This window comes from Mytilus californianus, unplaced genomic scaffold, assembly GCF_021869535.1.
Source record: "Mytilus californianus isolate M0D057914Y unplaced genomic scaffold, xbMytCali1.0.p SCAF_14, whole genome shotgun sequence".
Taxonomy (NCBI): domain Eukaryota; kingdom Metazoa; phylum Mollusca; class Bivalvia; order Mytilida; family Mytilidae; genus Mytilus; species Mytilus californianus.
In genome coordinates, this window is record NW_026262626.1 from 28282077 (window position 1) to 28309485 (window position 27409).

A 27409-nucleotide genomic window follows, 5' to 3' on the forward strand; every position below is an offset into this window, starting at 1 on the left:
TCAGTATGAAGAAACCTATGATTGGACGCCAATAGTAGCTTTGAGTAAACGAGAGTTAGCTTCTCATGAATTATTTAGAAAATTGATGTAGAAAGACCTTCAATTGTTCTTTGAACAATTGGTTTTTATTTTTTTTTTTTTTTTCTTCCGCCTAATTTTGTTCTTGCGATAAATATTTGTTTCGCAATATGTCGCTTAGATATTTGGTATATGATATCGAACAGTTTATGCGCCTTTAAAATTTACCCTACGTCACCAAATAATTTTCTTTGTAGGAGTTATCTCCCCGAACACTGTTTTCCTTGTGCAAGCATCTCCTCCGTAACCGTAAAAGAAAGCGACAAATTTATTTTACCAAATTGCTCGTTATATCCTCAGGATGTTTTGTCCAATTTTGACCGAAGCGATACGTAAACTCCATATGAGAGTTATTTCCCCTTCTGTTTTTGACATAAGGGATATATAAATGTATAGCATGAATGGTAAGTGATAGAGACCTAAGGTATATTGATTTGAGTTTCTTTGATCATTTAAATGAAATTGAGGCCAAGGTCAAAGGTCAATGTCATATTCTAAATGTTGACTTTTCCTTGTTATTTGATCTCCTCTGTCACTTTTAAGGTAGCACTACAGTCAGAATTTTCTGACTCCAACCAACAGTCTTTAAAGATTAATTTCTCCAAAACTACTCAATGGATTTTTAAAATCTTTAACTCATTTTAAAGCTGAAACATAACTCTTTCTTAATCTATAGATAAATTTATTTTTGGTATGATTAATCTCAAAATATAGCTCATTAATTGCCAAAAAAGTGGTCTTCTAACTTGGATGAAAATGGCACATTCAGGTCAAATGGTAGTAAAAATTTGTTTTCATCTCTTTAATCAACCATTCACAATCTACAAAACCGTGTCTCAGATTTTTGATATATGCCTCCAGTAATAAGATGTATTATTTTTACTGCTGGATGCCAAACCTCATTTCACCTTTCATCTTTGGAGACCTATAAATTCATTTAGAAACAAATTATCCAAAAACTGGGACACGGTATTGTAGAAAATACTCCCTTCAATCACATATATCAAAGTCAAGCCAAAGGGGGTACCCATAAAGTTTCTATTTTCATTATTTCCTTACAATTCTCATGAAAAATTGTTCTGAGAAATGACCTTAAAACTGAATTTCCTCTTAAGAACCCCTATAAATGCCACATAAATACAAAAATTCCACTGGGAACACCCCAGGAGTGTTCTGACACCATTACTTTATCAATAGAACCACACACATTGTGTCTTTGATGCTCTAATGCTGTAAAATTTGCATTTTGTGTGCACTGTATAACACTAACTTGGCATTTGGCGGGAGTTTGACGTCACAGATTTGACCAACATCTGTGATGTAGTAATTAAATAAAGACAAAGCTCCGCCTCTGTCCAGACAGTCTAAGATAAGAGAATAACAGGATTGGCTAGCTGCATCATAATTAATATTTAACATCATTATTTTCACTATAAAGAATAATTTTCATTTGAATTTTAAAAAGAAATATAATATGACCATGATGACTGTAATTAGCTAAAATATTAAAATTAAAATACATGTCCATAAAAAGATCAAGACCATCCCCTTCTTGAAAATAGACTGTCCAACATGATTTATGAGTTTCATGGAATTAAAAAATTTCAAATAAACTTAAAATTAGTTAAAATGCCTAAAATTATTTTTAAATGTAGAAGACCAAAGACGAGAAATTTATACAGGCAGTCAGAGGCTTTCAAAGATACATTCACACTCTTTTCCATAGTTTTTTTTTCATTTTGGTAGATTTTTTCCCTTTAAATTTTTTCCTATTCATATCTTTTTCTTTTTCTCTGTTCTAAACTTTCATGTTTAATAAATTAGTTTTGTTGCAATGCAATGAGATATTTATCTTGTGGTCAGGGATTAACAGCTGGACACTGGTATCAACAGATGATTGACATATTAGCCCCTCCCAAATGCCTATATATTTAGATTAATTACATGTGCTTTTATTTACATACGTTCATTATCAATTTACTCCCTTTTGTGATATGATAATGACTTTGGGATTTTTACAAACTGTGCAGAATAATACTTACTTCAAAATTATGTGATAAAAAAAATATCTTCAAAAATTCATTGTTAGACTGTAGTGCTACCTTAAGGATACAAATTGAAGAACAAGTGCAAAATGTTTGCCTAATTGTGATTAAGATATGATACATTTGGTCTGAAACAATCCAATGACATCTTATAGGAGTTATTGTCCCTGAAATGATTCAATTTAAGGTTAATTGATTATTACTCCAGCTTGGTACATAATAAAGCCATAGGGTCTTTTGCAAACTGTTGGTTGACATATGACCTTGAAAAAAGTAAACCGGAAATGACCTTGAGTGAACCGGAAGTAGTATTTTTTGCACTTATTTCATGGAAAAGTACCTAGAAACCATATATTTTTGGAATGACCATAGATCAACCTATCATTTGACACCAGAAGTGACATTTTATTAACCGGAAGTAGCATATTATCTTCCTAATTACAGGCATAAGTATATACAAACAATATATTTTTGGAATCAGTGTGAATAAAGCTATCATATGAGATCGGAAGTGACATTTTCTAAACCGGAAGTTGACAATTATCTCCCTTATTTCAGGCAAAAGTATATAGAAACCATTTATTTATTGAATCAGTTTGAAGAAATCTATACTTTGACGCTAATAATAACTTTGAGTAAACCTGAAGTAGCTTCCTATCAATTATTTAGAAAATTGATGTGGAAAGACCTTCAATTGTTCTTTGAACAATTGGTTTATAATTTTTTTTTTCCGCCTAATTTCCTTCTTGCGATAAATATTTGTTTCGCAATATGTCGCTTAGATATTTCTCATATTGTATTGTATAGTTTATGCGCTTTTAAATTTCACCCTGCTAAGCCAAACAATTATCTCAGTAAGAGTTATCTGCCTATTCACTGTTTATCAAGTGTGTTCATCTCCTTCGTAACAAAAAAAGATACCGACAAAATTCTTTTTCTTAATTGTTCGTTACATCTCAGGAATTTTTGGCTAATTTGGATCGAAGCGATTCGATGAAATTTTATAGGAGTTATCTACCTTTACCAAAAAAATTTGTCGGTATGTTTTTTTAACTCATAAACCGTTAACCGTATAACCCTGGAATCTTTTTATTTGAGGCCCCTAGGTCCTAACTTAGAAAATGAGGTCACGGTCAAAGGTCAAGGTCAAGTTCTCAAATTTTACTTTTCCTTGTTTTTGCATTTTCTCCTACACTTTTAAAGATATATATAAAAGAACAAGTGCAAAATGTTTGCTTTATTGTAATAAAGATATGTTATATTTGGTCTGAAACAATCTAATGACATCTTATAGGAGTTAGTGCCCCTGAAATGTCTAATTATAAGGTTAATTGATCATTACTTCAACTTGGTTCATTATAAAGCCATATGACCTTTTATAAAATGTTGGGTGACATATGACCTTGAAAAATGACAACCGGAAGTGACCTTTAGAAAACCGGAAGTAGCCATTTTTGCACTTTTTTCATGGAAAAGTACTCGGAATCCATATATTATGTAATTTAAATACATAAACTTATTACCAAAGAGTAGAAGTGTTTTTAGATAAACCGGAAGTGGCCAATTATCTCCTGGTTTACAGGCAAAAGTATATATAACTATATATTTTTGGAATAAGTGTGAAAGAAGCTTTCATATGAGATCGGAAGTGATATTTACTTCACCGGAAGTAGCACATTATCTCCCTTATTTCACTCAAAAGTATATAGAAACCACTTATTTATCGCATCAGAATGAAGAAACTTATGATTGGATGCCAATTTTAACTTTGAGTAAACAGGAACTAGCTTCTTTTCAATAACTTTGAAAAATAATGTTGAAAGACTTTCAATTGTTCTCTGAACAATTGGTTTTTAATTTTTTTTTTTTTCTTCCGCCAAATTTTGTTCTTGCGATAAATATTTGTTTCGCAATATGTCGCTTAGATATTTCTCATATTGTATCGTATAGTTTATGCGCTTTTAAATTTCACCCTGCTTAGACGAACAATTTTCTTTGTAAGAGTTATCTCCCTATTCACTGTTTATCAAGTGTGTGCATCTCCTTCGTAACAAAAAAAGATATCGACAAAATTCTTTTTCTAAATTGTTCGTTACATCCTCAGGAATTTTTGGCTTATTTGGATCGAAGCGATTCGATGAAATTTTATAGGAGTTATCTACCTTTATGAAATAAATTTGTCGTTATGTTTTTGTTACTTATAAACTGTAAGCTGTATAAACCTATAGTCTTTTTATTTAAGGTCCTTGGATCCTAACTTCGAAAATGAGGTCAAGGTCAAAGGTCAAGGTCATGTTCTGAATTTTGTCTTTTGCTTGTTTTTGCATTTTCTCCGATATTTTTAATGTTATATATTAAAGAACAAGTGCAAAATGTTTGTTATTTTGTGATGAAGATATGATACATTTGGTCTAAGACAATCCAGCGACATCTTATTGGAGTTATTGCCCCTGCAATGTTTTATTTTAAGGTAAATTGATTATTACTTCATATTGGTACATGATAAAGCCATAAGATCTTTTGCAAAATGTTAACCGTAAGTGACCTTGAGTGAACCGGAAGTAGTCATTTTTGCACTTATTTCATGTAGAAGTACATAGAAACCATATATTTTTTGAATGGTCATACATTAATCTATCAGTTGAGACCGGAAGTGATATTTTATAAACCGGAAGTAGCATATTATCTCCCTTATTACAGGCATAAGTATATATAAACCATATATTTTGGAATCAGTGTAAATAAAGCTATCATATGAGACCGAAAGTGACATTTTCTAAACCGGAAGTAGCATATTGTCCCTTATTACAAGCATAAGTATATATAAACCATATATTTTTGGAATCAGGGTAAATAAAGCTATCATATGAGACCGGAGGTGACATTTTCTAAACCGGAAGTAGCCAATTATCTCCCTTTTTACAGGCAAAAGTATATATAAACCATATATTTTTGGAATCAGTGTAAATAAATCTATCATATGAGACCGAAAGTGACATTTTCTAAACCGGAAGTAGCCAATTATATCCCTTTTTACAGGCAAAAGTATATATAAACCATAAATTTTTGGAATCAGTGTAAATAAATCTATCATATGAGACCGGAAGTGAAATTTCTAAATCGGAAGTAGCCAATTATCTCACTTTTTACAGGCAAAAGTATATATAAACCATATATTTTTGGAATCAGTGTAAATAAAGCTATCATATGAGACCTGAAGTGGCATTTTCTAAACCGGAAGTTGACAATTATCTCCCTTATTTCAGGCAAAAGTCTATAGAAACCATATGTTTATTGAATCAGTATAAAGAAACCTATGATTGGACGCCAATAGTAGCTTTGAGTAGACCAGAATTAGCTTCTCATCAATTATTTAGGAAATTGATGTGGAAAGACCTTCAATTGTTCTTTGAACAATTGGTTTTTAATTCTTATTATTTTTCTTCCACTTTTTTTGTCCAGCTTATATCTCGGAATTGTATGAACCAATTGTCATGGAACTATACCATAATGTTAACCAGCATGTGCAGATTTGCAATCGGGGTATGTCATTATCAAGATGACTGCCGTTACCATGGAAACAGCAAACATGTCTAAACTTTCAAAATGCTCCATCCTTAATGAAACTTTACAACAATGTTATTGGCATGTGTAGATGCGCTCTTTGACTTTCGAATTTTCAAAATGGCTGCCGTTACCGTGGCAATGGGGAGGAGGGTGCCATCCGTTATTGCTCGCAATTACAAATCTAGTTATGACTGTTTTTAATTAAACAGGTTACTGTTCTCGATAATTTACTTAATAAACATGAAACGCTGCTTCTAGCAAACAAATTTACCTTTTCGTCGACATGGGACACATTAACAATAAAGGTTAGGTAATCCATCGCACCTCAGCGTAACCACCATCGCACTTCCGCGTAGCTATCAACAAGAGAGCGTCACAATGCCACCATCGCACTTCAGCGTGATCAAAAACGTACCTCAGCGTCAAACCATCGCACTTCAGCGTGACCATCGCAGTTCGGAGTATCATCGCGGTTCAGAGTCCTACATATATATATAGGGTCATTTCCGTATACCAGGAATATAATGTAAATATTAACCTTTTCCCAAATTTCATCTGAATTCTGATGTGCACTCTTATCATGTACATGAATTATCAAAATCTTTTTCAAACAGACCTTAAACAATTTGGCAACGAAACTAATCTTTCCTCTGAGAATCTTTCCGGGGTTTCGTTCCTTTTTGATTATTTTTAGAGCATATGATTTCCCCGAATATTTACATATCTGAATACCGAAGTATAACATGCATAATGATAAATAAAGCAAACATGTACGTATTACATTCGGAAGCTCGTGTAACACTTGTTTCACATAGACAAATAATTACCTTTGGAAGATCGTGTAGCTCTTGAATCACATAAATAGTGCATTGTTAGCTTTGTTGTCCCCTCATTTTAATGTTTATTTACTTATATGCCCTTAAATGAACAGCTTCTACAACACATTGGTCTAGTGATTAAGTTTCGGTCTGTTCCTGATAAAATTGAGAATGGAAATGGGGAATATGATAATTATCTGCATGTAAACTATTACATTTGTTAACAAATGTTTTTTTAGCCGGTTTGTCTCCGAGCCGACGATCGTCTGAAGTATTATATAACAATAAACAGTTAGTGTATGTAATGTACTTTATAACTTCATATAGTAATTTCTTTTGATTTGTTTATATGACAATATAGATTATTATCTAATTAGCGTAGCTTAATTAATTCAACCCCAAATAAAGTTCCGTAGCTGGTTCCTTACCGTCTACGTATTGTAAGCAGGCGGAAATGTTTCTGTATTCAATTTGTTTTAAATTTATGACAACTCGGCCAACGGCCAACTCGCTATACTCAAACACTCTTACTAATTATTACAAGTTGCATCACTAACTCGCACCACTCAAACTCGGAAGAAATGTGTTTTTATTCATTAAATTGTTTTCTTCTTCTGTGCGTAAATTCCTCCTTTCTCGGAGGACCCATGTCAGAGAGACAAAACTCGCACCACTCAAAAAAAAAATTACAACACACTCGCATCACTGAAGACATGTTTTAAATCATGGTCTTCTCTCAGTTATTTTCTCCGTTCTTTGAGCACCCGTATCACACTGAGACGGAACTTGACTCGCACCTTTCGAAGATAAAAAATACTACGAACTAGCACCACTGAGAAATGTTTTAATCATCAGTGTTTTGGTTGTCGTCTTCTTCTCTGAGTTATTTCCTCCGTTCTAGGAGCACCTGTGTAGCACAGAGATAGAAGCTACTAACTGGACATTTCAATTAGTTCTCAAGACGCGGTTTTTTTCTAGTATTTAGTATAATAAAGCTTTTTACCCCTTAAACGGCGTGTTCCAACGAAGTATACAGCTATTTGAGAAATATACATTGAACTTAGTACGGTGGGAACGTATTTCATAAGCAACATTTCAAACAAAATTGAATTCTACACGAAATTATCAAATCTGCTGACATTTTCTGTTTTTATATAAAACTTTTTATTTTGTATAGCGGAGTTGACCAATTTCGGTATTACAGAGGTAATAACATGTGTTTACTCCCTTAATACAGTTTGTCTAGAGAAAATCAGGCGTTTCGGGGAACAAAAAAACTGCTATTTAAAAAGAGTATACATAAGAGTTTTACAGGAATGGACCTGCTGCTTTGCAATAGCCACCTACATGAGTTGTTGAAAATGGTCTATACGCTTAGAACTGTGGCAACCTTTAGTACTTAGTAAAACAGAATTAGCGATCAGTCATCGGTCAGTCATCAATCAGTCAACGTTAGGATAGTATAAGTAACATATTAGATACAATCGTTGTAGATTTGTGCTTTTTTCATATTCGGTTATATAATTTGCCATACTATTAGAATTATGCATATAGGTTTAAACAATAAACGATTAATACAATGTAAACTTAAAGTTGTTTTAGAACATTTAAAATGCATGCATTTCCACGATTCACAGTTCACAGTTGGTAATTAGGCTTGGTTCTAGTAAACACTTGAAAGCTGTAAGCATCCGTTCGGATTTGAGTATATATCATTCATTTATTGATTTATCGGTAACTGTTGTCCGGTGAACTTTTAGGATTCAACAGGTTCATGAGGTAAAATCTGTTGCTTCCTTGGTTCGTCCCCAACCAGTGAGGGGTTCGCCACCGGCCGGCCCATCTCCTATCAGTCAAAGAGTAATAACTACGATCGAGTACATGCAAGTGCATTCTGTACAAGACATCTGATTTAACTTATTCTGACTGTTTTCCTTGCTGCGCATTGTCAGTTTGTTTTCGATCTATGAGTTTGACTGTCCCTCTGGTATCTTTTGTCCCTCTTTTATATATCCCGAACAATCAACGGAAGCCCCTCAATAGAAAGGGTTTTTTTTCGCATGAGATTATGTCGGCGTTACAGAGTAAATAACATGTGTTTATTCCATTAATACAATATTGGAGACAACAACCCAGCCACCAAGATATAGTCAATAGTGCTGAATGTGACCTTATCCAATACAAATCTATCAATCAATCACAAAGTGGCAAACATTGATCTTTGAGGTCTTAAATCTGAAGAATTCAGGGTATGAATACAAGAAGATTTGCAAAACATGAATTATATGAAAAAAGAAGTCAATCCAACGGCAAAAAGCAAACAAAAAACCTATCAAGTATCTTTAGGAAATGGTCTTCAATAAGAGTCCTATAAAAGAATAAGGAGATATGGTATGATTGTCAATGAGACAACTATCCATCAAAGTTAAAATGAAGTGAATGTAGTCTAGTCTATATCATATGTCAAGCTATATAAAATCTGGAAAAAACTATAACAAGTCATTTCCTTTGTCAAAACGAGGCGTTTATATGAAACTGTAATTGCAATTGTAGCCTACTTGCATTTCTAATTTTGATATTCATGGAAACTCTTTCAAAATTAACATAATATTAATTTTGTTTTTAATACTAGATTTATTTTCGTTACCAAATGTCGCTACTGTACTATTTGACGTTGTTTAATAATTATTACGACGAAAAAAAAAACAACATTTTCTTCTGCAATCATTACATTGTTTTCAAGTCTCAAGTCCAACTAAAAATGAAATAATGCTTTCGTGAATACATATCAAAGAGTCTGGATAGGGTTTACAGAATATCAGGGCAAACAATAGAGAATAAAGTAAAAGGCGAAAATTTTAAACAGTATAGTTTTTTAAAATAGTTCAAAAGAAAAGAGAATGCTGGTGTGGTAATGTATTCAGAATAGAGAATTTCGGCAAAGAAGTTAAAAATAGAGAAACGAGACCCAAACACCACCACCAACACACTATAAATTAGACTTATTTAGTGACTAACGATTAAGTTTAATATGTATGTATTTCCCGTTTCCTCTAGAATCATTTTTCTTTTCTTTTCTTTTCATAATCATGTTAATATTGACGATTTCTCTGTTTGTTATGCAACTTCATCTTTTTATATACTAGTATTCATTCTAGTCATGTTTCAACAAAACCTATATATCTCGTTACTGTCTGACAATATTTTTAACTCGAACTCTACTTCGTCTTGTTACTCGATTTCTCACTCGAACTATTACTCGGACCTTTTCTCGAACTCAAAGTATAACTTAAACTTTAAACTCGAACCCAAACTCGAAAACGAACTTGAACTCAACTTAAATTCGAACTGGAACTGGAACTCATTTTCCAACTCAAAGGTTGATCACACTCTGTTCAAAATTTGAAACAACAATATAAGCATTTATCCCAGTCTTAAATTAAAAAGAAGATGTGGTATGATTGCCAATGAGACAACTCTCCACAAGAGACCAAATGGCACAGAAATTAACACCTATAGGTCACCGTACGGCCTTCAACAATGAGCAAAGCCAATACTGCATAGTCAGCTATAAAAGACCCCGAAATGACAAATGTAAACCAATTCAAACGAGAAAACTAACGGCCTAATTTATGTACAAAATATGAACGAAAAACAAATATGTAACACATCAACAAACGACAACCACTGAATTACAGGCTCCTGACTTGGGACAGGCACATACATACAGAATGTGGCGGGGTTAAACATGTTAGCGGGATCCCAACCCTCCCCCTAACCTTGGACAGTGGTGTAACAGTACAACATAAGAACGAACTATAAAAATTCAGTTGAAAAAGGCTTAAGTCATCAGAAGGATACACATAGAAATACATCTAACAAATTCAAAGAGGGGAAATGGCCGGGTACTAGTATATTTCTAGAATTTTTATTGGTTAACGCACGTCGTCACAAAACCCATAGCCCCGGGTTGTTCCAAACCCATATACCCGGATGTTGCTACCTATTACACCGGGGAACTTCACGCGCGTTTTCCTTAGTTCCATGGTTGTTCCTTGTTGTCTTTGATGTTTGACTTTCACAACATTGGGCGCCAAATTGACCCATTCCAGTTCCTCTGTCTCTAGATTAAAAACGTCTTATATTTGACCATCTGAAGGGTTGTACCAAAAGTAGTACCCTACGTTGCTTTCACGTTACACTTTGTGGTCGAATGTATCTAAAAAACGCCAGATTTGGACTAAGACCGGGGATGAATTCGTTATATATGTTCATAGGTGGTTCAAACCTGTAGATATTTTAACACCCTTCTGTACGGCTTCGCCTCAGGGTGAACTTGGATACTTCAGGGTGTTAAAATATCCATATCCACGGATATGAACGCAGCTATCCTATATTGTATCTCTTATACAACATGTATATTGTAGTTTGTATCGGTTTTTATTGTCTTTCTATGGCTGCATGTTTTGTTAATCTTCTAAAATATGAATATTCATTACCCAGCTATGACGTTTCGACCGATGTTTGCTATTGATTCTGCTAGAAATTCTGCTTCCAAGATTGACTTGGCATATGCTTTCTTTGTAGTTAGAAAGTTTTTACAAGTCACGGGTGTTTTATTACAAACTTTAATATTTCGGTTTATTTTCATTAAGAATTTACTACCGCCTTAGTTATGTGAATCGTAAAAAAGTATATAACATACACACTTATTTTGTTCATAAACAACTTGTCATGATCAAGAGACACCAACTACGTTACTTTTATTTTATTATCTCTTCTACTTCTTGAAAAATGAATTTTTAGCTGATTGATTTTCGAGAGAAAAAAATTAAATATGTGTAAAATTAACTGAATAATATATTAAAAAAAAACGTGTCTTCTAGTAATTTTGTGTTGTTTATTTAATTCGTTTGTACTTTGGGTATTGTAAGATTTTACTAGGAATGACACTGTGTTTTTAAAGTTTTAAAGAGGATTAGGGTGGGTAGGGGGGGTGGATTACTTACCATGTAATGAGTGTTAGGGATGAGCCGCTGGAATAGGTCACTATTTCATGCTCCATGATATATGAAAAGGGTGAGAAAATCAGATTAAATATATCAATAGGTTGCTTGATTATATCATAAGTATTTGAAACTAATCAGTTGTCAGTATTTAATTTCGGTGCGGTAAAACCAGAGTAAATGCATCAGTTATTTGTCAATCCACTAATCTCTATTTATTCCAATGTGGTATTTCCACTGATGGTAGTTATAATATAGCTAGATGCTATAAATCCGACCATTTTGACATGTACATCTAATTAACATTCAAAGGTTTGTATGAATGAAACATGATAACAATTATTAAAAGAAATTCCATAGTGTCAAGAGCAATGTAACTTTTTATCAGTTTTTCATTATATAATATAAAACCCTGTGAAAGTGTAACTCTCTGGGAGTGTTACCACATTTATCTTACCAAACAAATTTTATTGTCTATTGAAATTGAAATTTCTTCAAAATGAAAGATATAAAAGGGTCAAATAGAGGAAACTGAAAAGCAAGGTGTGTACAATTGCGTTGCTTCTTAACATAAACTTGATGATGAGCGGGACCAAAAAAAAATCTCTATACTAATGTACCAGAAGATGAAAAATATCCGAATATATCTATAGGTTTTTTTTTTCTTTAATTGATATATGACAAGGTATATATTTTTGACAAACAAAATATATGAAAAGGGTGGGGTACTTGATGTCTCAGCTGCTCACCCCTACCAAAAAAATATTGAAGTGCCCCCCCCCCCCCCCCCCCCTCCCCTCGAGGCTATCGCAGCCGTATCATATTTTTTCTAATATTTAGAATGTATTCGTATGTGGTTTATTTTACAAAAGGCAGATAAGACTGGTGGATCCAGGATCTTAGGTGAGGGGGAGGGGGGCACAAACTTAAACTTTCGCCGAGCGGAGCGATGCGAATATTTTCTTAAGTTATGATTATCGAAATGTCTTTTATTAAGCTGAAGAAAACCCATGCTTTGCACATTTTAGGTAGGTAGATGCACGCCCGCTATGTCCCCGCATGAATCCGCTTCTGATATAATGCCATATCAATATATAATACTAAAATATAATTTGAGTTGGTAATGCAATTTTACAAATATCTGATCAATTAACGATTTCTGACATATATCTTTATACATGTGAAAACTTGATTTCTAGTTTTTAATACTTTTATGTTAATATTAACCTTCAAAGGCGGATTATGGGAGAGGGGAGGGGCAGGGTGCCCCAGCTCATCCTTTTTAGCTACATTTATAATTATACAGACTGTTTACTGTTTTTCTGAGTTTATCTCCGAACGTCGTCTCGTCGGGGATTCGGGAGAATTTTAGGCGTTTCGTAGAAAATCTGATTGTTGTTCCTAACGCCCTGATATAAACGCCACTCAGAAATAACTTTTTTCTCCGAAGAATTTCCCAAAAATAGTCAAGGGGTCCAAAAAACGAACGAAAAAATTAATTGAAAATCAAAATTTCTTCTTATATTATGGATTTCCATAATTTTATGAATTACGAAATCTCACAATATAGCAACAAAATTATTCGAATAACTAATATTATTGAATTTCATAATAATGTGTTTAATTAGGATATTTCATAATATTATGCAATTTCCTATTTGCCTCGACTGACATAACAGCAATGATAAATTCTTAGTTTCAGCATTTTTATACTCTATTTCATAACATATTTTGACTCTTATGCAACGGTGTTCATATATTCGTGATAAAGACATATAAGTTGGATACATTTATCAAATCATCAGCCTAAAGTCTTTAATAGGCCTTAATCGAACTTCATTAATCAAAAACCGTGTTTAAAACATAGCCAAACAGTTTAAAATAAGCTGGTAAATGGCCCCAAGTCTGTAAAAAGTAACGTTTTCTGCAAAGGGGGGTACCTGTAAAGAAAGTCATTTTAAATGGTCAACAATTGTATCTTTAATCCAAAAATTTGAACTTAAGCAGCAGGGGTATATAGTAATCGACTAATGTAAAGGTTGTCCGATTTTATTTCAATATGTGTCAGTATAGGTTAAAAGGAAGTAAATAAAGATGACTGGCGCAACCTAGATTTCACATCCAAGATAATAGGTAGAAGTAAATTTATTTTCTGCTGCCTTGGTAATTAGAAATCAAAATTAAAATAGTGAGAAATGAGTGTTGGCCATTGGTGTAGAAATAGCGAGAAATTTAGAGAAAACTCTCTGTGACGAGCAACATTTTCTGTGCCAAATTTAGCAAGGGGTGTTCTTCATTCATACTATTTCGAAATTTCCGGAACCGTTGAGTACTCTTAAAAAATGCAATTTTTCTATCAAAAAAGCTGCGGCACCATATGTGTTTTGCCGTTTCAATTACACCCAAAGGTGTTGATAATTCAGAATTCGAAATTTTTTCGATGGATCTTTGATAGTGAAAACGCAGGACCAAAAAAGGCTACCATTGTCGCCTATGTAAATAATTACTTCCTTGTAACCTACAACCTTTTATATGAATGACAAAAGAGAGCTAGCAAGTCGTTCGTAACATTTAAAATTTAAATTTCACGGAGTGTACATCTTTTGAAATATATAATACTTAGTTATTTAGGTAATATAAACTTTATTTTTAGACATTCCTTCCAGGAAATGTTATGCATAGGATTTTTACACAAACAGCAGATGCAAATTATTTAGTAGTGAGTAAATTTACAGCAGGTCTTGATTATTGTAGATATTAACGTTGTTAAGTTAATATATTGGTATTTTTATTCTTTTTTTAATATGTCGTGTTGTGTGATTTCCCATATATATTGATGATTTATTAAGTAATACTCTTGTTAATTTGAACGAAAATGGATAATCTCTACAATCTCTGCAAACAAAGAATTAGGTTTCAATGTTGTATGAGTCTTATTTCGATGGTCAGCGTCATGACAAAACGTTTATTCAAGTATTAACCCGTTTATTGTCGTAACTTGTATTTATTTTTACACAGGATAAATAAATGTTAGTGTTCATAAAATGACAAATTTTAGCAACATTTTCAGTAAACTCTATTACAATTAAAAGCTATAAATGTTATTTTCGTTGTATTTATTGCTGATTAATATCAGCCTATCGTTCACAAATTTAATATTCTCTTTAAGACTCATTGGAAATAATACCACATCTTCTTTTTTATATAAAATTCCTCGGACTTTATTTAGTTTGTGAGTGAGAATACCCAGTTTACACGTCAATTAATTTCTTAAAAACAACCTTTTGTACTATCATGTATAGATGACCGGACGATTACATGTTTACATACAAAATATCTACAAAGGGCACACATTTCATAAAGCAAAAAAATGTATTATGAGAAACTGACGTTTTTTTTTCCTTTTCCCTGATTTTCCATTTCCTGGTGGGACTTCAACTGGTTTCTCCTTTGGGTGTGCATTTCGCAGTTGATTCGAAAAGCCTTTTTATAAAGACATCTACGATCCAAATAAATGTGTCATTTTCTTGACTTGAAACAGGAATATACATATAAAAGATTAAACAATTATTTATTGTTCGTCTTCTATTATATGTCAATAGATTTTCCACTTTGAAATTGTTTTCAGAAACATTGGCTATTCATTGTTATGGTATAATTAAACATTAAAAAAAGTAATAGTAGCGAACAATGCATCGTTGAAATCTGTTTTTGGTCTTTTGGTCAACAATGTTCTAACATTAAAAATACATTATGTTTTCAGCCATGATGACAGCACCAGCCAATATATCCTTTTACAATTTTACTGCGATATCTCCCCCAGATGGATTCTGCGAATATCAGAAACTTGGTCCTTTCAATCTATTCAACATTATCACATTTAAAGAGTTCGGAAATTTCGCTATTTGTCTATTATCTGGTGTTTTCCTTGGGATTCTCGGCATCTACAAATCTGGTAATAATGTGTCGTCCTTTATCCTTTACTTGTATGGTCTCATTGTTGGATACGGAATAATGGAAGGCATATACCATGCAACACTGTGGAATGGGTTTGGACGAATAGGAGAGACGATACTCAAGTTTCAACAAAGTCTGATTGTGGTATTTCTTGCAAATACTGCTGGGTTTTCTCAATTTTATGGACACCACTACATTTTCATCACCACTGTTTTGATAGCCGGTAAGTTAGCGATCGTGTCTAAACGTTTACATTTTTCAAACAATATGTTTAGATGTTTGTGTCTGAAGTAAATGCTTACACATCTGCATTAATTTAATAATAAAAAGGTACAATAGTTTTTTAATGCTAAATATTGAAGTCAATTTCTGATTTTATATGTATATTTTCAGCTGAAGATAGATTTTAAGCAAAACTACAAATGCAATCTTACAATGACAGTAAGGCAATCGTATTTATATTTCATATAATATTTTATTTATTCCGAATACCCTTTACGTTATTTCCAAGTTATGAACAAGTTCCAATTGGTGAAGTTGAAGTCATCCCTTCGAAAATTTTACGAACGCCATCACGAGTTAGTTGACCATTATGAAATATCAGTTTTACAGACGACGATGGATATTTTCTTATCATCGTAACCATAATCTTGTCCTCCTTTTCCCCGAATGTGATCTACCGAATTAGACTTATCACAGGGTTTGCACTTACATGGGCAACACTATGGGTGCCACATGTGGAGTAGGATCTGCTTACCCTTCCGGAGCAACTGATATCACCCCCGGTTTTTAGTTTGGTTCGTGTTGATCAGTCTTCAGTTTTCTATGTTGTGTTTTGTGTACTGTTGTTTGTCTTTTCGTCTTTTCTTTTTAAGCCATGGCGTTGTCAGTTTATTTTCCACTTATGAGTTTGAATGTCCCTTTGGTATCTTTCGCCTCTCTTTTACAAACAATTTATGATCATAAACGCATTAAAATTTCAGTTTAATATTCAATGTAGAAAACACATTGAGAGCGCCTCCCAGTATACTGAGGCGGAAAATCAGATCAAAAGCAGGTGAATAATACTGGCAATTAGAAGGATATTTCATATAAAAATAAGAAGATGTGTTATGATTGCCAATGAGACAATTATCCACCAAAGTTCAAATGAAGTGAATGTAAGCAATCAAAGGTAACCGTACGGCCTTCAACAATGAGAAAAGCCCATACCGTATAGTCGGCTATAAGAGGCCCCGACATGAAAATATGAAACAATTCAATTGAGAAAACTAACGGCCTAATCTATAACAAAACAATTTTTGAAAAACAAATATGACAGACATGAACCAACGACAACAACTGAACTACATGCTCCTGACTTGGGACAGGCACATAAATAATGTGGTAACTTGATTCTTTTTAAGTAAATATCCTTCATTTTGTAACGTTACTCCTTTCGATAGCTGTAAATGATTACTTATTTCACCATTAAACAAAATACCAGACGAGTATGATATCTTGAAAGAACGTAACATGTGATGTGATGTGATGGACCTGTTAAGTAGCCGTTTGGAAGTTAGACATACCGGATGCAATCAGTATTTTGAATAAAAAATTAACGAATCACTATTGCCACGGTGTTTTATTTGAAATGTTTATTTCCGTTTGCCTATTTAGTTCTATAGTTGACATAACGAATTGTTTACACGTAAAACGTTAAAGGTGAATCACAACAATTAAGACATCTTGAAAATATACCCTGTATCTGGGACTATTATACTAATATAAGTATAAAAGTCCCAGCCTATATATAAACTTGTAAAATGTCTAGAAAAAATATTTATGAAATATTCCAAGCTTCAGCTTCTCCCCCAAAATCAGATAACTCTCCTTAGAAATCAAAATTGACGACCAATGAAAAACTTCGTAGACTTCGTAAATTTTGCTACTAGCAGTGCATCTCTGTTCAAAGTATATTGGTCCTCTACTTCATCATTTACTGACAATTGTAAAATCACTTCTGGTTTGGTGGGAATTGGACTATTGAACTTAAATTTTATTAAATTATTATACGAACCAAATGTTACTAGATTTCTCTGTTTTATAAATTTCTTTTTGTTTAGGAATGTACCCAATGGTAACCGTGGTTCTAAGTTCTGCCTATAGGAATGCATGGATCGGCTGGTTGACTTTTGACGTTCTCTGGTTCTTCATATTGTCTATTTGTCTTGAAATATGGAAGAATAAAGAAAGCTACAAATTTGCCAAGATTGATGCATTTTTACAGATGTGGTTAGTATAAAAAAAATATATATAATGAAACAACTAAAATACATCAACCTTAATAATAAAAGTAACAGTTTGGAACTAAGTGTGAAATTTGAATTTATTTCAAAATGTGCATTGCATTAGAACAAGTTACAAATCTATTACATTATTCAACCGGAGAAAGGTTTCTATCAACTGTCACTTTCGATACTTAAATACTGTTTATGTATTTCAATAAAACGAGGATGACACATTAAAGCATATATAAGAATAAGAAATTATACAGAGTACTTCGGTTTTTAATGGAGTTTTTATAAAGTACAAGGGTTGACTGTAGTATATAAATATGGTCACCTTGACTTCTCCCTATATGGCAATAAAATCTGTGATAAATGGGCCGGTCGTTTGGCTGTGCAGAATGTACAAATCAGCCACCACGTCCGGTATGGGGGATGTCTAATCCGATGCCTCGTGTAGATCGAAAGTCAAGCTTTCTGCACATTAAAGAGTCCTTGCAACAATTCTCTTTGTAGGTAACCTGTTGGCTGTCAAACATAGCATTTGTACGGTAGGCCAACCGTGAAAAAAGCGATAATTTTGGACTGCCACTGGAACTGAGGGTATTTTTAACAGCCAACAAGCTACAATTGACCGAGGCCATTCTATACTTACATATTTTTTCTGGGATTTGGGCTCGTTTGGACACCACAGGGGTCCAAAGTTGCCTCTCAACTTACTTTTCATATCAACAACTCATTATTTGGGTACTCCTCGGCAAGTTTCTAGCTCATTTGAAAGGTATTGACCGGGACCATTGCCTTCCTTAAAATCGTTCTGGGATCCAGGCCAGTCTGGACTCCACAAGAGTTCGAAGCTGGAATTTTACGTATTTTTCTTGTCAACCACACATTAGATACTTCTCGGCATGTCCCTACGACAAAGTTTTGAACCAGACCTAGCTCATTCAAAGGTTTTTAACGAGGTCATTGTCCACTAAAATATCGTCCTGTGATCCGAGCCCGTCTGCACACCACAGGGGTCCAAAGTTGACCATTAAGTATTTTTCAAATCAACCACACATTCTTTCAGTACTCCTCGCCAAGTCCGTACGGCAAAGTTCTGAACCAGACCTAGCCCATTTCAAAGGTTTTTATCGAGAAGGGAGGTCATTGCCCACTTAAATATCGTCCTGGGATCCGGGCCCGTCTGGGCACCACATCAGTCCAAAGTTGACCATTATGTATTTTTCATATCAATCACACATTCTTTCGGTACTCATCGCCAATTTCCTACGGCAAAGTTCTGAACCAGACCTAGCTCATTCGAAAGATATTGACCGAGGCCATTGCCCACTTAAATATCATTCTGGGATCCGGACTCGTCTGGACTCTACAGGGGTCTAAAGCTGCCACTTTACGTATTTTCCTTGTCAACCACACATTTTGAACTCCTCGGTAAGTCCCCATGGCAAATTTTTTGACAATCTGGGTTATATTGGAAACTTTTGACCATGTATTGAAATCATATGGTTGAATAATGTGTTAGGCATCTGTAAATTATCTGTACTGGCACATTTGACAAAGAAAGTTTCAAGTTAACATTTATAAATTGGTAATGTTGCATGTATAATCTATTTAGACAAAATAGTCCACGTAGAATTTTCATTGAAAGTACTTGTTCACATTAAAAACATCACACAACATGTATATCCAAATGTTTTTATTTCATGTATAGAGAAAATACATGTAGACATCAAAAATGGTTTTAACTGAAATACGAGATATTTGAGATGCCGAGTGATTTGAAAGCCTGTATGTATTTTTCTGTCGTAAGCTCCATCTTTCTTATTCAGTTCAATGAGTATATATATATATATAACAAAATTCATCGCAGCTTACTAAAATCATATATTAACATTATAGTAGTTGTACTGAGATTTTTTTCTTTTCTTATCTTACATTTTTTCTACACCTTATCTTAAGGAATAAGAAATCAAGAAAAAGAAAGGAAAAACTATTTCAAAGTGTACATTTTTTGTATTAGACAAACAGTGGCCTCCAAAACAAAAAGTGGCTGCAGGCATCATTGGTATATAAAACGGATTATTGGTATCAAGGTTATGAGAATCACAACAAGACGTGAAAATGTCGAACTTCGTTGTCAAAGGAGGTGCTATTATATTTAGCTAAGATTGGTTAGCAATATTAATCAATAGATAAACTGCCGAAAAATTTGCTATTGAAAGCGCTAGTAACCAAACCAAAGAAAACGTTTTTCTAATTATGAGTATCATATAAAAATTATATAATTTTATTTTCACAGGTATGCCACTGGGTATGTCGTAATTGCATATGTGCTCTGGTGTATCGATACTTTCTACTGTACTTATGTGTTTGCTCATTTGTATCTTCATGGTATATGCCACTTACTAATTGCCCTAGGATATTTCTACTTAACAACACTGATTTCCTGCCTCACAGCAAGGTTGGAAAACTTTGAACCGATCATTACGACGTATCCATCGGACAAATTGCCCATGATCTTTTTTGTCGAATGGAAACATATACATTAACGGAATTAAAAGAAAAGACGTCAATGTCAAACTTTGAAATATGAGGCAGTGGACTAGTGTAGGAAAAGCTGTTACTATAACAAGTAAAACAGTTTCTAACATGATAAATATACATTCAAATTCGTGAACTCCTTTTTTAGATGACTTTAAAATAAGTACGTGAAATTCTGTAAACATTTAAACCAAGTAGATCACTGCATGTATTAGACGTAAATGTGAGAAAGATAGGCTTAGTAACCTTATGCAGCTTTCAATGGTCAGTTGTAGTTTTAAAATTAAAGAGTTTAATTATTTTTTGCAGTTGGATTAAAATGTTTTTATTTTTACATTTCTCATTAAAACTATTGCTACAATCTATCAATCTGGTATGGAGAAGCTCTTACTTTTTTTCGATAAAAGGTTACTTTTATTCTTACAATAATGATGACATTTTTTCAGGTTTCTCTTAATGGGATATTTTGTGTCAATTATCTTTAAGTACAACCTACGAACCTAGTAGTACGCGTTCAAGCTATAAGCTAAAGGTCCTGACGTATCAAGACCGCAAACACTGTTTCACCAATCATATTTGATATATAAATACCGATTCGACATGTTGTACAGTCAATCAATCGAGTCATACTTATTATACCCTGCCCTGCTCCGATATTTTTTTTGTCTGGTATGTATTGAATTATTTTTTTTATCATCATCATATGAAGTTGTTATTTATTTATAATTGTTATTATTGTAGTGTTCTTCCATTAGTAAAAGGTTTGTTTAAATAAACAAGGAAACCAACAACCCGATGTATGAAAAAAAAAAAAAAAAAAAATTTGACAGACATCAACCAATGCCAACCACGGAATTTTCATTCTCCTTTACAATGGACTTTACTGGAACAAGTAATTTTCTAGTTACACAATGTACCTATAAATGTAATTTTTGAAGAAAAATTACTCAAAAGAGTTATTTTAAATTTCAACCATCAACCATATATATCAAATGCGATTTGTTAAAATATACTTTTTGCACTGTTTTGGTCTTTTGGAAAATGTTGTTTGTGCTGTATTTAGACCCCTCTACCAAGAAATTTGTTTTGCATGCACACGTATAAAAATTGCGGTTTTTATCCAACGCAAATATAGGTTTGAACGTTGTTTTCAATTTAGACTTGTTTATATTTTTTCGTTTGGGCTTGTATTATATTTGCCTTCGGGTTTATATGATCCGTTCATCCTATTTCGACTCTTCAAAATTCAAGAGTCTATCCTAAATTGAGGTAAATTATATGGCCTTCCAAATACCGTTTCGATTCCTAACTTCACCGAAGAGACATTAATTGTCGAAATCCGGATATGGTGTACAAATTTTTGCACCTTTTTTGTTTGCGGTATACCATCTTTTCGGCAAGTTTATTGTTTTCTGTTTGGTATTAAATTAATAGTTAAGATCCATTTTGTTACATCTGGTGATCCGTTTATTTGGCAATCGCCATTGGCAGTCAGCAGGGTTTAAGAACATCCGTTGTTCGACCTGCCAGTCAAATGCGTTTTGTTAAAATATACTTTTTCACTGTTTTGGTCTTTTGGAAAATGTTGTTTGTGCTGTATTTAGACCCCTCTACCAAAAAATTTGTGTTGCATGCACACGTATAAAAATTGCGGTTTTTATCCAACGCAAATATAGATTTGAACGTTGTTTTCAATTAAGACTTGTTTATGATTCGACTAAACATCAGCCCAACAATGTTAGATCTGTAAATTTGTATATATATATATATATATATAAGTACGTCTGAACCAGTGACAACTCTACGACAGATTTTATCCATCGGATCACCAGTAATGGTGATACAAGGCTGAAAACACATTCTGTATATACAATTCGTCTGTTAGATCTGTAAATTTGCAGAAGCAAAGGGAAGAACAAAAATTTGCTTCCGCAAATTTACAGATCTAACATTGTTGGGCTGTTATTCAGACGAATTATATATATATATATATATATATATATACATGACGATTTTATGAACTTTTACAAATTATAAGTAACTGTATGTCTCAATTAAATCACATTTATTCATCTGTTTAGATCTTTTATAATTTCTAAAGCAAATTATATTTTCATAGTCCCAAAAGACCAATGTTTTAATCAGAACCGTCAATAATAAATGTAAATGCATCTGGAAGGTCTGGTAAGCAATAAGTGTTTCAGGATTATTAGTTTTTAAACTCATAGGAAGAATAACCAGATCTCTGAGAAAATTTGATTCTGCTATTAAAATCGGAATGAACGGACACCTTTGTAAATAATGTCTACAAAAGTAACTTATATAAATAATATTTTAAAGTACTTCCTTTTCAATATAGCTTGTAGAGGTGATTTTAAAAAGTTACTTGTTTTAGTAATGCATTTGACTGTGAAATGTTTACATATCCATCTGACATAGTTCATCTAACCTTGACCTTATTTTCATGGTTCATTGGTCAATATTTAGTTTATTATAAAAAAGAAGTGTTTCTCTGATAGAATAAGCAGTAGTTCAACTATATTTGGTGCATAGAATAATTTTAAAGTGTACATCTCTGTATGGCAGGATTCATAATAAACTCATCATAGATACATCTGACTTTGACATCATATTTATTGTTATGTTCGGTGGTCAATGTTCACTTTTCTTGATTACATTGTAGGACGGTTTCTCAGATAATATTAGTTGTAGGTCAGCTATAGTTGGTGTATCGAATGATTGTAAGGTGTACATGTCTATCTGGCCGGGTTCATCTGACCTTGACCTCCTTTTCAGAAAGATTAGTTTTTAACTCCTTGATCTATTTAACTTCTTTATATAAGAGCGTCACTGGTGATTCTTTTGTAGTCAAAACGCGTGTTTCGTGTACACAATTTTAATCCTGTTATCTATGATGAGTTCATTTCATGGTTCATTTGTCAATTTTAAGTTTTTGCGATTATGTCCATTTCTCAGTTACTATGAGTTATAGTTACATTTTGTTCTCAACCCTCGTTATTAATTTCTAGATGTAAGTCAAGATTTGAGACATACTTTACTGTATCTTTTGTATCCTTTATTTCAAGTTCGATGGAATAGATTCGTTTAACATAGTCACCAAACTTTGAATTATTTATTGAGAGGGCATAATCCATATAGCGGAACGTGAAATTAAAGGATAATGCTAGCATTATTTTATTCTTCCTCAGAAGCTCCTGTGTGTAGTAAGTCTCATTTGAATAAAGGAACAAGTCGGCAAGAAGAGGATCACATTTAATTCCCATTGAAAGTCTTCAATAATTTTACTGTTGTTGCAATTTCAGGGGCCAAATTATCTAACACATTCCTCCTCCTTTATGACGATAAGTGCAAACCATAGTGTTATTATGAAAATCAGTTCCAATTTCGTATTCTACTTTGCCTTTTTTTTTATTCGAGCGTCATTAACACCAGGTTTATGGTGATCTTTTTAAGACAAAAAATAGGTTGACTTATATCTATACTACTACTTTACTGAAAGAAAACAAAATACCAAAATTCAGAATTGATAAACATGAAACAACTATCATACGCAATACTATGCATATTTCACTGACTTTCAAAAAGACACATGACAGTTATACATAAAACCAACATGAATAATGGCATGGCTCAATTACGCATGATGTAGCATACATAAAAGCATGTTATATTGAAAATGGTAGGATGTACTACCTATATACCTTCGAATGAATATGTGTTGAATATTTCATTACCTATGATATAAATGTGAATGAGATTATTTTAGTTTGTAAGGTATCTGATTTACCTATTAGGGTTTGATGTGGCCGACGCCGACGTGCTTTCCATGTACCCTACTCTCCATGGGTACTACATTTATTTGCTGAATCGTCCTGAATATGTATGAAATATTTGCCACTGGACGTTACATAAGTAACACTCAATTTTGTTGTTCCTCAACAACATACTTACTGTTGTTGATTATTTTCTTGCTTTTGTATTTGACTGGATTATATCGCCATCTAATATTATATTCTGATTCTATTGTAATGTTTTCATGGTTCCGACATAATACACTGTTTCACTTAGTTCCATCATCTACAAAAAAAATATTCAATGCGAAGGTGTGTTGAGACACTTTTTGTTTTAAAGGTTCCCTGTACCTATACGTACTTTTGTCTAGTTGTCATATTGCCAAAATACAAATATACTATTCAAGGATGACAGGGGGATAGATCATATCTTTATAGGATTGATATGGTTGTACAGACATTGGACACATGCTGAAAACGGTACATTACATTTAACTTTAAAATTTTCTACTACATGCTTATCATTCATCATGCTATTTAACACGTAATACGTAATAGGCTTTATCCAAGTTTGTGTTTCATCTTGAAAATCCCTACATATAGAGAGAAACATTTTATGGCAAAAAAGGACAGCAAGACAAGATATTCAAATAAGAAAACATGGCCGAAATCGTAAGACGACTAGTTAATTTTTTGCCCTTAAATGACGAATTTAACCTTTTTCCATATTTGCTTTTTTTTTTAAACTTTATTCGAAATAGAAAACCTTTAAAATAAAAAAAGATTAGCGAGAGAAGATCTGCAAATACGTAAGATATTGCTGAAATCGTCAGATGACTCCTGATAGGAGTTATTGCCCTGAAATGTTTTTTTTACCAATTTTGTGCATTTTATCTACAATCTTGAAACCTATAATAGATAGCTAGAAACGTTAACTAGCAAATATGATCAGCAAGACAAGAACTACTGTAACATAAAAGTCAACATGACAAAAGCTTCACTCGACTTTTTAAAGGAGTTATTGCCCTTAAAATGGAATTTTACAATGTTTACGCTTTTTGTGTTTTGAGCAAAAGCTATAGAAGATAGACAGTAAAATGATCTGCAAGACACGATCTACAAATAGGTCAACAAAGTCAAAACCGTTAGTTTACTTCTTATAGAAGTAACTGCCCTTGAATGATAATTTCTATTCATTTTGTGTTTTTTACAAAAACTAATAAAAGTCGATAGATAGAAAATAAACAGAAAAAAAATCAGCACTTATAAAATCAACAAGAAAAAAAAGAGATTTTAGACATGAATTACATTTGGAGAGTGGCTTTTGTTAAAATGCACATCGATCAAGATGAGAGACACAGTCTCTTTTGAACCTCTAGTTTATAGTTGGCCACAAGACAAATTGATATTCCAGGCAAGTATAAAGTTCATGGATTTTATTATGTTATCATTATGAGATGAAGAACAACAATAAAAACGTTGTGCCTTTGTTTTTTGTGTATTTTTTGCTGTTTATGTACTGATTATGTGTCATTGATGGATATCCCATATCCTTTGTTTTTTTCAATTATGATACAGGGTTTATGGATTTTACTGTATAAATAAAAATTATGTATGAAAGAGATACTTATAAACTTATACTCGACATTTTAGTGGGTTTTTTTGTTGTTGTTGAAACAATTCAGTAAATTTCGAAGTGAAAACTGCCTTGCTTCTCATTCATATGGTAAACAGTAATAAAAATGTCCAATTTCTATTCGGTTATTCTTTTAGAACATTGATTAACAATACACAGAAATGTAACATAACATTCAGTGACGTTGTAATTTCTATAGCCATAAACAACATAATTTCATTTCGAATAATTGTTTATTGATATCGATTTATTTTTAGATGACATGGACAAAGATAAATTACCGGTGAAGAAATGGCCTTTTGTTAAACGGTGTCAAACTACACAGAGGGCGTGTTCGTGTCCCGGTCAATGGTTTTTATCATGTGTACAGTGCTATTGATTTTAACTATCAGTTAATACGGGGAACTAAGCACAACACAATTGAAGTTCATTCTAAGAATCCAAACACGAAACATTCAATTTACATATCAAACATGAACAATTCAAAGAAAGAGGACGAGATCATGTGCACGCAACATCCGTATGAACGTTCGGAGAATCTTATTTTCTATAAATATGACACTTACATTAGTGGGGATATTTATTTGGAAGCAGGAGTTGAAATTTTATGTCAAAGTAGCAAACATATCTTATGCGTCAAGTCGAACCAAACATATATTTGGGTTACTTTTGATCTGATATCAATGAACATTGTTTATGACGTCACTTAGGTTGTTTAACTTTTTAAAAGGACTACTTCACTAATAATTTTGATTGTTGTTTTAGTTTTTTGTTAACACATGTTATTAGTTTTAAATAAAGTATTTACGGGGTTATCTTTAATAGATTGTTTAAACAGGATAGATACTTTCCAGATAGATACAAAATCAAGCAAACCCTTATATTTACCTTTCTGAGTTTTTGTCGTAAATATGATTTTTAATTTTACTTTTTTTGCATCGCATGCCACTTTGAAAATAAGGGGGAGGTTGGAAAAAAAAATATATAAGAATTAAAGCAACAAATCACGATTGAAATCTCCAAAATAATTCATATGATTCGGCAAGTTAAAAAAAAATTAAAACTGACTATTTCATATTAATTTGAATGATTTCGTGATCAAATATATATATCTGTACATGTAAAATCTCCTGGTTAATACGTAATGACGTCCATAATATGTTGCTACATAGAAAGAGAAAGTTCATAATTAGGAAGCTGAAATCATCTTTTGTGTCGTAAAGTATTGTGCTTAACCGATCTCATTGTCACTTTTCATATGAAAGTCAAGATATGAGGCAGATTTAACTGTATCTGTTGCATCCTTTATTTCAGGTTCGATGGGAGAGATGCGTCGAACATAGTCACCAAACTTATTATTTAGTTTTGAATCAAACTATTAATTTAAAAATTCACTCCACTTAAAACAAATGAATGGTCGTTGCCTTTGCAAATTAAAAAAGACGCATTGAAATACGACAATAGATAGAGTTTGAGAAAGGTTTCATTTCTATATCAGCAGAAAAAATACTTCGAGCTGGCTCTCCATTATTCTGCGATATAAAATTAATTCGTTTTTCTCATACATATATGTGTAAGTAAGTTGTAGATAGTAAAGACGACGTAAATCATTGAGTTTAAGTCTTTGTTTTTTTTTGTTTTTTTTTTTTCTCATTATATTGGTACTTTTTATTGCC

The 27409-nt window shown here is 32.8% G+C and overlaps 1 long non-coding RNA gene across 1 annotated transcript; it reads left to right on the forward strand.

The window, feature by feature from the left end:
• The first annotated feature begins 14109 nt into the window (after positions 1–14109).
• LOC127724803 (uncharacterized) lies at positions 14110–20658 on the forward strand. Its single transcript, XR_007992711.1, has 4 exons — positions 14110–14233; positions 15278–15694; positions 17577–17745; positions 20044–20658. It is a non-coding gene; the product is annotated as an uncharacterized LOC127724803 (long non-coding RNA).
• The last annotated feature ends 6751 nt before the right edge of the window (positions 20659–27409 follow it).